The following is a 13,334-nucleotide window of genomic DNA, read 5'->3' as shown; positions in this document are numbered from 1 at the left end:
ATCCAAAAGAAATATTGATAAATGAAATTGACATCAAACAATAAAGGCATTCCTTGTGTAATGAAGTGTTGGTTGTGAACAGTTAATGGTTTTCTGCATTATGCATAATTCATCTGAAGTGTATTAAGGTTTCAAACTTTTTTGGTACCCAAAATAAAATTCAGAAGCACTGGTCACTCCAGACCTTATACTCTACTTTCAGTTCTCTTTCCATCCACTGTATATTCCCAACCCTCTCAACTAAAGAGAGTCAGCAGTGGTCAGTTTCGGGCCAGTCCAGCAGGGAATGATGGGGAATGATGTTCTTCAATCCTAACCTGAACAGAAGACAGAAGGTGGCCATTTCAAGGATTCTACATGGACAATCGCGTCCTCTGCCCTACATATTGTTTGGCCCACCAGGTATGCTTGATTATTTTGTAAAATACTTGAATCTGATTGGCTGAGAAACATTTGAAAAATCTGGTTTCCCTGTGGGAGTAAAAGCCACACCCTACAGGGTGATTGTATCTAGCAACAGAAAACATTACTTGACAATGGATGATATTATGAAAGATTATCACATGTGTCAAAATGCTGAAAATTTTAGAAAAATGTTAATTACAGTGAGATTTTGAATGAATCAGTTGATTAAAATAATGAAACGATTAGCAGCTTGGCAGGTACTGTTAAAGTGGTTATTAACACGTGGGGGAAATTTATACTTATTATGTTGCCACGTAATAAGTGCGTAAATTCCTCCCGTATATTGTATCAGTTATGAATATTTGATATAATATATGTTATATTCAGTTACCGCGTATTCCGCCGACCCCCCCCCCCCCCCCCCCCCCCCCTCTCCTCTCATGCGTAATGTTGGCTGTGGAAAAACGCGTACATAACCCCCAGCTTGACTAATCACTTTTACAGTTTACTGATGCCTACGTGTACTGTGTAACTATCGCACAAAAGGAACAATTTGAATTTTTGATTTTGAATTAATTTCACCAGGTTGAAATTTTCTGGCATGAAAATATATAACTAAAAAAATTCAGATGCATTTTTGTATTTTGTTAATAATAAATATATGGCATTCAGTACAATAAAAATAGTGCATGTAGTTGAAGGTAACATTGAAAATTTTCACCTTGCACCTCCGTTGACAATGGTTTTCTTAGGTTGAACATTTTCAATGTTACTCTCAACTACATGCACTATTTATGTATTGATCAATGTTGATAAAAAACACTTAAATTTATGTTTTTTGGGACATGGAAAATGTAGGACATCTGCTATGGAGATTATGCAGACTTACAAGCTTGCAGGTCTATATTAAAACAGTTCAAAATACATACTGACTAGTGGAGTTTTATGAAGAGGCTTAAATTGACAGCTGACTTTTACAGTTCAAAGGGGCCAACTCCAAATATGAAAAATTTGGAAGTGCCAAATATGAAAAATTTTAAAGTGATATTTGCAAAATTCAAAGACTTTACAGCATTCAGTTGTTGTATATTGTTTAATGCCCCACTCAAGAATTTCTCACTCATATGGAGAAGTCACCATTGCCAGTGAAGGGCTGCAAAACTTAGGCCTATGCTTGGTGCTTTTGGCCTTTCTGCAGGGAGGGATCTTTATCGTGCCACACCTGTTGTGACAGGGGGCCTCTGTTTTTCTGGTCTTACCTATTCTATCCCGGACCTCCACAGGGTACGGTATTTAGGACAAGCACATGTCAAATGTTCATATCGATAATGTATAGTATATACTGGTATACCAGGGAGTAATCAGGTTTTGTGGGGGCCAATTTTCATGTTTCGAGCAATTCAAACCTGTATTTGTAGTCAAGCTTTTCAAGATATTTATGCGTTTACCTGATTAAGACATAGGGCTCACGGCTGGTGTGACCAGTCAACAGAGGATGCTTACTCCTCTTAGGCACCTGATCCCACCTCTGGTACATGTATATCCAGGGTTCCGTGTATGCTCAACTCTTTATTTTGTATTCCTTTTGGGAGTCATGAGTTGATCACTGTTCGTTATCTTCACCTTTCATGTGTATGTGTAATTCAAAATTGGGGTGTCATGAATTTGTGGTGAAAAGGGCAGGGAAACCCTAAATTAAGGAAAACTGAGTTACTACAAATATTGTTGATTCTGCAGTGTATATTGATATACATGTACAGGTGACTCTCGATGGCTCGAACTTCGATCTCTCGAAGTGAAATCATGATCCCGATTTTTTTCTCTACATAACAAAACAAATTCACTATCGATCTCTTGAACGTTCGATCTCTCGAAGTTTTCGATCTCTCGAAGTGAAGTTGGGTCCTGTAAAACACATTTCATTGTTTTTCACTCTCAATCTCTCGAAGTGGTGGTAGCGTATACCCACCGTTACCCAAGCATGTAATAATTTTCACTTGGACCTTACCTGGATTTTGTTGAATGCCGGAGGGGTAATTAGGTGTTTACAAAGTTGAAACATCGCTGGTGCTTCTTTGTGGAGGTGACACACTTGAATATATGATTGGCTAATGGGTAAGTTTACACCTTGCACTGGGGTTTTGTGTCGCGATGATTAAAATTATATATAATCCGACTATGAATAAAATCTATAATTTGTTTTGACTTGACAACGAGGGAGTAAGTTTTATACATAATTTAGAGATCTACAGACTATTAAATTTCTCGAGTTTGTTCTTTGTGTAAAGTTACTCTAAAACATCATTTTATTCATTCATTAGAATTTTTGCTTTGGGTAAAGCGACATAACATTGTGCTCTGTTTAGTTTGCGATAGTAAAGCGTTATCGGAATTTTGTTTTGAATGCCTATCTAAGCACGATTAAAGAACAAATAAATACATAAACTTTGAAATGTTTTTATTAATGCAAAATAAATTTTTTTATTTTGATTTCAAAGTACCTGACGAATATGAAGGAAAACATGTCAAAACGATATCATATGATCTTGTTGGTATACATTTCCAGTTACTGTAAAATCTTAACCATACCGGCGGATCTTCAATTTCCGAGTTTCGAACTTTCGATTTCTCGAAGTTTTATCAAGGTCCCTTGAACTTCGAGTTATCGAGAGTCACCTGTATATAATTACACATCACATTTAGACTGAGAGTTTCAACACGAAAGAGAGGTGTACAAGGACGTATCATTGTTTTTAAAATTAGGGGAAGCTATGACAAAATATATCTCAACAAGCCTACCCCCTCAACTTTTGGGTCTAGTATAGAGCTGTGGGAGGGGGATTGGCTTTGTTCCAGGGGGAGCCAGAAACCCAAGATGTAATATATAGAGAACTTTTAAGTTTTCAGGGCTGATGACACATCTAGAAATGTTAGGATAACTTGAGTTTGTGTGCTTACATTGAGCGTGCTGTTGTACACTTATGATATACAGTAATCTTTTTTTTTATGGCAATTTTCTGGGTCCCTTTGTGCATTTCTCAGCTTGTCATTCACAGTTAACAAAATTACTTTTGAAAATCAATGAATTTAACTTAATTAAAAGTCAAAATGAGTAGTGCATTGCAAAAGAGTGGAACAAATGTAGAAAGGATACAGTCCCTGAAACGTTCTACTTTACCAATTTTACGTTCGCTCACCGTTCGCTCAGCGTGCGTTCACCGTGAGCTCTCCGCTCACAGTTTTGCGTTCAGCGTGCACTCACCGTTCATTCATCGTTCAGTCTTTTCATTGTCATTCGGAACACCAAAGTGAAAGGACCAATCTTGATAGCAAGGCGAAAATGAAAATTGAACGTGTGTTTAAGAGTGGAAGGAGACTTTCTTACTATATCAGAAATTTAATTTTGAAGTACAAAAGGTTAGGATTATGCACTGTGAATGCCGAAAGGTTCATTTGAGCTTTTGTTAAAAAAATTCTAAATGAGAGACGAATATAAGAGTTTGTCGTTCACTCACCGTTCAAGTGGGAAAGTAGAACGTTTCAGGGACTGTAAGAGTTGCTAAAGAGTTTGCAATACTCAATTATTAAAAATAATTGTCAGTTTTGGTGTCTTTAATGAAGCAGATTCTATATTTATTTCGGTCCAATTTCTGTAGTTGGTTTTGATCCCTTCAGCCGTCGATTGTAAAAGTAAGCCTCTTCGTAAAACTCCAATAATTCACCAAGTTGGGGACATGAAAATAATTTTCAAGATCTTTGCTTTGAAAGCGAGCATAGGTCTAAATTTTGCAGCCCTTCACTGGCAATGACGATGTCTCCATATGAGTGAAAAATTCTTGAGAGGGACGTTAAATCAATCTAATCATGCAGGTTGGGAATCAATGGAGTTTCCTTTTCCCTGAAAAATGATAAACTTTGAGAACAATCTCAACACTTATCTTATTTCACAATGCAATATCAAAACATCCTGACTGTTGTACTGTTGCCAGTGTGTGTGTGTGGTTACATTTCAGACACTGGGTCAGTGTGTGGTTAGATTTCAGGCACTGGGTCTGTGTGGATTACATTTCAGGCACTGGGTCAGTGTGGATTACATTTCAGGCACTGGGTCAGTGTGTGGTGACATTTCAGGCACTGAGTCAGTGTGTGGTTACCATTCAGGCACTGGGTCGGTATGTGGTTACATTTCAGGCACTGGGTCAGTGTGTGGTTACATTTCAGGCACTGGGTCAGTGTGTGGTGACATATCAGGCACTGGGTCAGTGTGTGGTTACATTTCAGGCACTGGGTCAGTGTGTGGTGACATTTCAGGCACTGAGTCAGTGTGTGGTTACCATTCAGGCACTGGGTCGGTATGTGGTTACATTTCAGGCACTGGGTCAGTGTGTGGTTACATTTCACGCACTGGGTCAGTGTGTGGTGACATTTCAGGCACTGGGTCAGTGTGTGGTTACATTTCAGGCACTGGGTCAGTGTGTGGTTACCATTCAGGCACTGGGTCAGTGTGTGGTGACATTTCAGGCACTGGGTTAGTGTGTGGTGACATTTCAGGCACTGGGTCAGTGTGTGGTTACCATTCAGGCACTGGGTCAGTGTGTGGTGACATTTCAGGCACTGAGTCAGTGTGTGGTTACCATTCAGGCACTGGGTCGGTATGTGGTTACATTTCAGGCACTGGGTCAGTGTGTGGTTACATTTCACGCACTGGGTCAGTGTGTGGTGACATTTCAGGCACTGGGTCAGTGTGTGGTTACATTTCAGGCACTGGGTCAGTGTGTGGTTACCATTCAGGCACTGGGTCAGTGTGTGGTGACATTTCAGGCACTGGGTTAGTGTGTGGTGACATTTCAGGCACTGGGTCAGTGTGTGGTTACCATTCAGGCACTGGGTCAGTGTGTGGTTACATTTCAGGCACTGGGTCAGTGTGTGGTTACATTTCAGACACTGGGTCAGTGTGTGGTTACATTTCAGGCACTGGGTCAGTGTGTGGATAGATTTCAGGCACTGGGTCAGTGTGTGGATTACATTTCAGACACTGGGTCAGTATGTGGTTACATTTTAGACACTGGGTCAGTATGTGTTTATATTTCAGGCACTGGGAAGACTATGACAGTGGTGGAATCTATTCTGCAGGTGCTGACTCAAATATCACACAGCAGAATCCTGGCCTGTACTCCGTCCAACAGTGCAGCTGACCTCATTGTAAGCACAGGGCGTGTTTAGAAATTGCATGACAGATTTTCAACTCCCTCAAGAAGTAACAAAGAAATTTTGTGGTGCCTTTTATAAAAAATAGCAGGAGATTGGAAATTATTTAAACTTAAAAGTGATGTTTCTGTGTTTTCTAATAATTTTCTTCAATTATTAATTTTTGTTTTAAAATGTAATTAAAAGGAATAGACTGAATGATATATTCTTAATTTAAGGCTGAGAGGCTACACATGAGTGGTGCTATCAAGACCTGTGACATGATAAGGCTGAATGCATCACAAAGAAGTCAGGAGGTTGTATCAGATGTCTACTGGAATAAGTAGTCAGATTGTCTATACAATGGAATAAGTAGTCTCATTGTCTATACAATGAATAAGTAGTCAGATTGTTTATACAATGGAATAAGTAGTCAGATTGTCTATACAATAGAATAGGTAGTCAGATTGTCTGTACAATGGAATAAGTAGTCAGATTGTCTGTACAATGGAATAAGTAGTCAGATTGTCTATACAATGAATAAGTTGTCAGATTGTCTGTACAATGGAATAAGTAGACAGATTGTCTGTACAATGGAATAAGTAGTCAAATTGTCTGTACAATGGAATAAGTAGTGAGATTGTCTGTACAATGGAATAAGTAGTCAGATTGTCTGTACAATGAATAAGTATTCAGATTGTCTGTACAATGGAATAAGTAGTCAGATTGTCTATACAATGAATAAGTAGTCAGATTGTCTGTACAATAGAATAAGTAGTCAGATTGTCTGTACAATGGAATAAGTAGTCAGATTGTCTATACAATGGAATAAGTAGACAGATTGTCTATACAATGAATAAGTAGTCAGATTGTCTGTACAATAGATTAAGTAGACATATTGTCTTTACAATGAATAAGTAGACAAATTGTTTATACAATGGAATAAGTAGTCAGATTGTCTATACAATAGAATAAGTAGTCAGATTGTCTGTACAATAGAATAAGTAGTCAGATTGTCTGTACAATAGATTAAGTAGACAGATTGTCTTTACAATGAATAAGTAGACAGATTGTCTGTACAATGAATAAGTAGTCAGATTGTCTGTACAATAGATTAAGTAGACAGATTGTCTGTACAATGATTAAGTAGACAGATTGTCAGTGCAATAGATTAAGTAGTCAGACTGTCTGTACAATGAATAAGTAGTCAGATTGTCTGTACAATAGATTAAGTAGACAGATTGTCTTTACAATGAATAAGTAGACAGATTGTCTGTACAATGAATAAGTAGTCAGATTGTCTTTACAATAGATTAAGTAGACAGATTGTCTGTACAATGATTAAGTAGACAGATTGTCAGTGCAATAGATTAAGTAGTCAGACTGTCTGTACAATAGATTAAGTAGACAGATTGGCTGTACAATAGATTAAGTAGACAGCTTGTCTATACAATAAATTAAGTAGACAGCTTGTCTATACAATAGATTAAGTAGTGAAATTGTCTGTACAATGAATAAGTAGTCAGATTGTCTATACAATAGATTAAGTAGTCAGACTGTCTGTACAATGAATAAGAAGTCCGGTTGTCTGTACAATGAATAAGTAGTCAGATTGTCTATACAATGAATAAGTAGTCCGGTTGTCTGTACAATGGAATAAGTAGTCAGACTGTCTGTACAATGGAATAAGTTGTCAGATTGTCTGTACAATAGATTAACAGTGTGCGAAACTAACTTTAAAGTCCTATAGACTTTAGGTCCATAGTTATTTCATTTCCTATAGACCACAACAAATTCCTATAGACCGAAATTTATCATGCAATATTCATTGTTATTAAAAAATAAATAATAGACACAAATTCAATTTGGTAATTCATTCATAGTTTAATTATATTCTTTTTTAATTTCATGCACAAGATGTTCAATTAGAATTTTGTTTTCTTTTTCATTTTGATCCCGCTCAGTTTCACTGATTCTTCATCTAAGTCACTTCTACTAGGTTTTGTTTTCTCATAATTTTCTGCGACTTTAGCCTTGCTGGAACTTGTTTTACTGACCGCTTTTCCGTTTGATTCCAGGACATGCACCTTCCACTTATTTTAACCGTTCAAAAAAGGACATTTGCACGAAAATGGTGTATATTGAAGTAAATTGATTACCCCCCCCCCCCCCCCCCCCCCCCCCTTGAAAATGGAATAATCTGATACAAATTTTACAGCTAAGGGGTGAACAGAAACATCAGCGTAATACATATAAACTGGTATATGTTTAATAAGTGGCATGAATCATTTTTTTTTTACTCAGAATTCCTATAGACAAGTCGGTCTATAGCTATTTCGATTTTTATCAATCTGGTTAAAACCAGATCCTGAGATCCGCTCACTTGGATCGCTACACTAGGATCTGACGTAACCCCATATAGGGTCACGTCCGCATGACCTTTCATTAAGCCAATCAAATTGACCCTGTCGATTTATACCAACGATAATTTTTCTCCCATGAACCTTTGCGTCATTATTTACGTTAGAGATGCAAAAAAAAGAAAATAAATAAATAAAATATAAAAAAAAAAATGGCTGCGCGTTTGACAGACGACTGCACACCTGTCAAAACATGCGATTTAAACAACGTCTGTATTCTCTGCGGGTTTTCTTTCATTCAAACGCTAAAAAATCCCGATGGAGTTCACAATTCAAGGAAAATGGCTGCGATTGTTTGGTTTGAAAGAAAACATATCGCAGCTAGATGCGACGTCACAATGCACCGTTTACGTCGACTGGCGTTATATTCCTCGCGTTATTTAAGTAAACCATCTTGAAAACTATTCAATTCGTACCCATCCCTATTCATACATAAATCTGAATTCACAATTAATTTAATTTGGGTATATTTCATATCGTACGTTTTGTTGTTTGAATGAACGGAATAGATTAGGGATTATTGCGAAAGTTTAAAATTCGTTATGCGAGAATATACAACTTTACAGTGTGGAATAAACTTCGTGGGAGAGAGATTACAGCAATTTGTTTACGAATTGCCAGGAACCGCCTAAATAGCCATCATATTGTCTGTATGGCGCAATCTGACTGGCTGATAGTTCTCATGAATATTCCAAGCGAAAGGTCATGCGGACGTGACCCTATATGGGGTTACGTCAGATCCTAGTGTAGCGATCCAAGTGAACGGATCTCAGGATCTGGTTTTAATCAGATTGGATTTTTATAGACCGACTCAATTTTCTATAGATATTGTCTATCGGTCCATGGTTAAATTCGCACACTGGATTAAGTAGACAGATTGTCTATACAATAGATTAAGTAGTCAGACTGTCTGTACAATGAATAAGTAGACAGATTGTCTATACAATAGATTAAGTAGTCAGATTGTCTGTACAATAGATTAAGTAGACAGATTGTCTATACAATAGATTAAGTAGACAGATTGTCTGTACAAAGGAATAAGTAGACAGATTGTCTATACAATGAATAAGTAGTCCGGTTGTCTGTACAATGGAATAAGTAGTCAGACTGTCTGTACAATGAATAAGTAGTCAGACTGTCTGTACAATGAATAAGTAGACAGATTGTCTGTACAATGGAATAAGTAGTCAGATTGTCTGTACAATGAATAAGTAGTCAGATTGTCTGTACAATGAATAAGTAGACAGATTGTCTGTACAATGGAATAAGTAGACAGATTGTCTGTACAATGAATAAGTAGACAGATTGTCTGTACAATGGAATAAGTAGACATATTGATATTATGATTGGTGCAGCAGTGTGTACCGAAAATTTAAAATCATATATGCTTAAATTAGAGTACAATAATTAACCCAAATTCTTCCAGGAAATACAATTTTAAAAATGATCAGGTAGCTGGTGATTAAATTGTCTGTTACAACTGATGTTCTTTATGATTTTCTCATCAGTCCTCAGCCAGATTTATAGTGGAATTAAATATAGATAATATCGAAGTATTCAGTAGATCAGTATTAGGCTTTTACAGGCCAATTTTTATTTTTGTCTGTTTTGTTTTTAAGCTAGTTATTTTGGAACACACTACTCCAGACGTGTCTTTTTGATTCTATCAGATTTTTGACACGCTGTTTTGTTGAGCAGGGAAAACCTATTTGTATGGCATGCGTGAACCACATGAATTAGATAAACCTAACAACGATAAACTTAAATTTATCAAATTGAAAAACTAGCTTAAGGATTAACGGTCGATAAAGTTAGTTTATCTCCGTTAAAGTAGGTTTATCTAATTAATGTGATTCGCGCGTGCCATATATTTGTATCAAACTAAATTTTAGATTTGCTTTTTTGTTGAGCAGGGAATACCTACTTGTATCGGCCCCTACTGTACAATAGGAGAAGATTTAGACATGGCGTCTCGCTACCGTGTCGTAATCTGCACGTCTGTCACTGCAGGCACACTGTACATGTGTGGAATCAAGGCTGGACATTTCACTCATGTGTTTATTGATGAGGTAAGCTTGATGAGGTCAAGGTTAATTAACATTATATTTTGGTCTTACTTCTGGTAGTGCTTATAAACTACTGGAACAGAAAATGCTACAGATTGTTGTTTTTCAGGTAGAACAAGCTATAGAATATGATTGTTGTTTTAGAACAAGCTATAGAATCTGTGATTGTTTGTTGTTTTAGAACAAGTTATAGAATCTGTGATTGTTTTAGAACAAGTTATAGAATCTGTGATTGTTTGTTGTTTTAGAACAAGCTTTAGAATCTGAGTGTTGTTTGTTGTTTTAGAACAAGTTATAGAATCTGAGTGTTGTTTGTTGTTTTAGAACAAGCTTTAGAATCTGAGTGTTGTTTGTTGTTTTAGAACAAGCTATATAATCAGAGTGTTTGATTTTTGTTTTAGGCTGGCCAAGCTACAGAACCTGAGTGTCTGATTTCTGTGAACTTTGCAGCTGGGGAGAACAGCCAGGTTTGGTACAATTTATTGGTTTAGATAACCTGGCTATTATGATCCCCAAACAAAATATTCTTCTTATTGTTTTCTCTGGTACTTTATTGTCTGGGAGTGTTCTCAAAAACTACTCAAGGATCAATTTAAAGCCTTTTTAGAATGATAGTATATCATTTGTAGAGTGTAGAACAAATGTCATTTTATCTGAAAATGCAACCATGTGCATTGGATTTTTGGTCCACTAAGTTTGGAATCAGTCTATCTTTTGTTTTTCTATGAATTTGTTTGAATTATTAATGTAGGTACATGTATATCTTGAGACTCAAATCTGCATGTGTGCTTCATTTTGATTGGATAATACTAAAACATCTGGCTCTCTTATGAATAAAGGGAATGGGAAGAATTTTACAACATAGGTAGATAATATCAATAGAAGACTGATAAAAAAAAAATGCCAATGTGCATGCGTCATTTGAACGTTCATTATTTGAAGGACCATAACAATTTTGTTTTTCATCAGAATCTTTTGAAGTTTATGGTGTAGATGTATCTTGGTACTCCTTACAATTTGTTATGGTCAAATTACAGCATTGGTCAGCACATGTACTAAATTCTAATTGGACGATTTTAAAATTACGATAACTTTTTTATATATGATTAATGCAAACAATGTGAAATTCATAGTATTGGTATATTATTGCTTGAAATGTCTGTTGAAAGACATCAACGCAAGTGCAGAGAGATACTCGTGTGCATATGAATGCATGTGCATTGATTTTCTTTCAATTCTATGGTACTAAAATGGCCCTGACTTTTTTTTATAAAAGACTACAATCAAATGAAAAATATACTGTAGGCTTATGATATGAATGCCTAATCAATAATGTTACAAAAATTTATTACAAACGGGTTCAGCGTGTACTTATTACTTTTACCTGCATGAGGGACAAAATAGCGTCGAATAACGTTCAGACTGCTTTTTGCCTTAAGGCTGACGAAAGTAATGCTGAATTTTATCAGTTTAAACTACAGAGCCAACAGATATCTTACCATTTGGCAACATTTTCCTTTTAAAATTGTGATTTTGAATCTTAGTAATTAAATTTTTCTTATTTTGGTTTCTTCTGTAAATTGTGTCGTATTGAAAGAATTGTGGCATAAGTATTGCAATATATGTATCGTATCATGAAGGGGGTGTATCGTTTAAAGTGATAACAATTATCAATGTAGAGAATTCAAACCACAAACAAGCATTTCTGGATTTTTATGTTATCAAACATTTAATCAGTGATAACAATGATAATAAAAACAGGGGGGGGGGGGGGGATTTTTTTTCAAACAGCAAAATATGTGGTCTGGGGATCTGTAAAACAACTAATACAAAAAATGGCTTTATAAATTCACTTTCAACCATAATATTACGGTAGGGTAGTAAGCAAATTTAGATTCACCCAATTATGAATTCTCCTGTTTGAGATGATGAAGGAATGGGCGAAAACTTTTCAGAATTACAGTAGAAAACTTTTCAGAATTACAATAGCACATCAAAATAAACATGATTTTCTTCTGTACTTCAGGTAATTTTAGCAGGAGATCCCATGCAGTTAGGTCCAGTAATAAGGTCAAGTTTTGCTAAAGACTATGACCTTAACCTCTCTTTTTTGGAGAGGTTATTGAATATGCCAGTCTATGCCAGAGATGCATCGAGATTTGCTGACCATGGAGCATATGATCCACTACTAGTAAGATACCGTCCATTACTACTAGTAAGATACCGTCCACTACTACTAGTAAGATACACTGTACTGTCCACTACTACGAGTAAGATACTGTCCACTACTACTAGTAAGATACCGTCCACTACTACTAGTAAGATACACTGTACTGTCCACTACTACGAGTAAGATACTATCCACTACTACTAGTAAGATACTGTCCACTACTAGTAAGATTCTGTCTACTACTAGTAAGATACTGTCCACTACTACTAGTAAGATACTGTCTACTACTAGTAAGATACTGTCTACTACTACTAGTAAGATACTGTCCACTACTAGTAAGATACTGTCTACTACTACTAGTAAGATACTGTCTACTACTAGTAAGATACTGTCCACTACTACTAGTAAGATACTGTCCACTACTACTAGTAAGATACTGTCTACTACTACTAGTAAGATACTGTCCACTACTACCAGTAAGATACTGTCCACTACTAGTAAGATACTGTCTACTACTAGTAAGATACTGTCCACTACTACTAGTAAGATACTGTCCACTACTACTAGTAAGATACTGTCCACTACTACTAGTAAGATACTGTCTGTCCACTACTACTAGTAAGATACTGTCCACTACTACTAGTAAGATACTGTCTGTCCACCACTACGAGTAAGATACTGTCCACTACTAGTTAAGATACTGTCCACTACTACTAGTAAGATACTGTCCACTACTACTAGTAAGATACTGTCCACTACTACTAGTAAGATACTGTCCACTACTACTAGTAAGATACTGTCTGTCCACTACTACTAGTAAGATACTGTCCACTACTAGTAAGATTCTGTCTACTACTAGTAAGATACTGTCCACTACTACTAGTAAGATACTGTCTACTACTAGTAAGATACTGTCTACTACTACTAGTAAGATACTGTCCACTACTAGTAAGATACTGTCTACTACTACTAGTAAGATACTGTCTACTACTAGTAAGATACTGTCCACTACTACTAGTAAGATACTGTCCACTACTACTAGTAAGATACTGTCTACTACTACTAGTAAGATACTGTCCACTACTA

The 13,334-nt window shown here is 36.3% G+C and overlaps 1 pseudogene; it reads left to right on the top strand.

Moving 5' to 3' along the window:
- Positions 1-13,334, top strand: part of LOC125654290 (putative helicase MOV-10) — a 95,831-nt pseudogene that overhangs the window by 40,480 nt on the left and 42,017 nt on the right.

The sequence above is a fragment of the Ostrea edulis genome, chromosome 7 (genome assembly GCF_947568905.1).
Source record: "Ostrea edulis chromosome 7, xbOstEdul1.1, whole genome shotgun sequence".
Lineage (NCBI taxonomy): Eukaryota > Metazoa > Mollusca > Bivalvia > Ostreida > Ostreidae > Ostrea > Ostrea edulis.
Note: the sequence above shows the minus strand (reverse complement) of the source record. Positions and strands in the feature narration are given on the sequence as shown.